At 42.9% G+C, this 1,276-nt stretch overlaps 1 protein-coding gene across 1 annotated transcript in view; it reads right to left on the bottom strand.

The window, feature by feature from the left end:
• Nucleotides 1–1,276, bottom strand: part of Ccdc138 (coiled-coil domain containing 138) — a 96,472-nt gene that overhangs the window by 25,935 nt on the left and 69,261 nt on the right. The window lies entirely within an intron of this gene.

The raw sequence follows: 1,276 nt of genomic DNA, 5'->3' as shown, positions 1-1,276 counted from the left end.
CCCAGCCCCAGCCCCAGCCCCAGCCCCAGCCCCAGCCTCAGCCCCAGCCCCAGCCTCAGCCCCAGCCCCAGCCTCAGCCGCAGCCCATGTCCTGGGCGAGGACACAGAAGGGTTAACTTGTCAAATGACTTCACATTTTCAGATCAGTCTTGCTTATAGATACCCCCAGGGACTCTGAAAACGTAGTAAGTTCAAAAGAAAAAAATAATGGGTCAGAATCATGGAAAATTCTCATGGAATAAATTGCAACAAGAAAATGGACAAAACAGAAATAATGGTATTTCTAGAATAACACGGAATCTGGTGGTCTTCTGCAGATTCATTATGTCACAAACACAAGGAAGCCATTTCAAAGTACTGGAAGTGAGAACGCTTACGCTATAACTTAGAGGTTTCCGTGCTGTGACTTAATTCTTCCTGCCCTTGACACTGATTTTCATAATTTTCCACATCTTCATGAGGATTTATAAACTGATTCTAAGCTCAGAATGTTTCTATTCTTAAAAGTCTAAAACAATTAAAATTTGCATCATTCAAAAAAGAATAAAGAAAATGATCACAATGAAAAGAAAATTACATAATGGAAACAGGGTCAATATTCAAGAAGACGTAATAATCCCGAGTGTATATCTACCAGCCAACAAAGCTGTACCATGTGGTACAGGCTGGAGAGGTGGTGTGGTGCTAAGAGCACCTCCTGCTCTTGCATAGGACCTGGGTTTTTGTTTCCAAAACACATGGCAGCTCACAACTGTAACTTCAACTCTTGCCAATCTGGGGCCCTCTTTTGATCTCCACGGGTACTGCATACATTTGGTGGTACACGTACAGATAAAATGTGCATGCACATAATCTGTTTGGTTGGTTGGTTTTTCAAGACAGGGTTGCTCTGTGTAGCCTCAGACAAACTGGAACTTGCTATGTAGACCAGACTGGCTTCGAATCAGAAATCGATGTGCCTCTGCTTCCTGAGTGCTGGGTTAAAGGTATGTGCCGCCACCACCTGGCTCTCATGAAAATAATTAATTAAATTAATTATTCAATGTGGGAGAAAAAAAGATGGTCCAAGAGGAACACAAATGCACAGGCTATGACATAAGTCCAGCACATTATCCTCTAACACAAATGCTCAGGCTGTGACATAACTCCAGCACACTATCCTCTAACACAGATGCACAGGTTGTGACATAACTCCAAACACTATCCTCTAACATAGATGCACAGACTGTGACATAACTCCAGCACATTATCCTCTAACACAGATGCACAGCGTGTG

Source organism: Mus pahari, chromosome 9 (assembly GCF_900095145.1).
Source record: "Mus pahari chromosome 9, PAHARI_EIJ_v1.1, whole genome shotgun sequence".
In the NCBI taxonomy this organism is placed as follows: domain Eukaryota; kingdom Metazoa; phylum Chordata; class Mammalia; order Rodentia; family Muridae; genus Mus; species Mus pahari.
The sequence above is the reverse complement of the archived record's forward strand: the minus strand, read 5'-3'. Positions and strand labels throughout refer to the sequence as shown.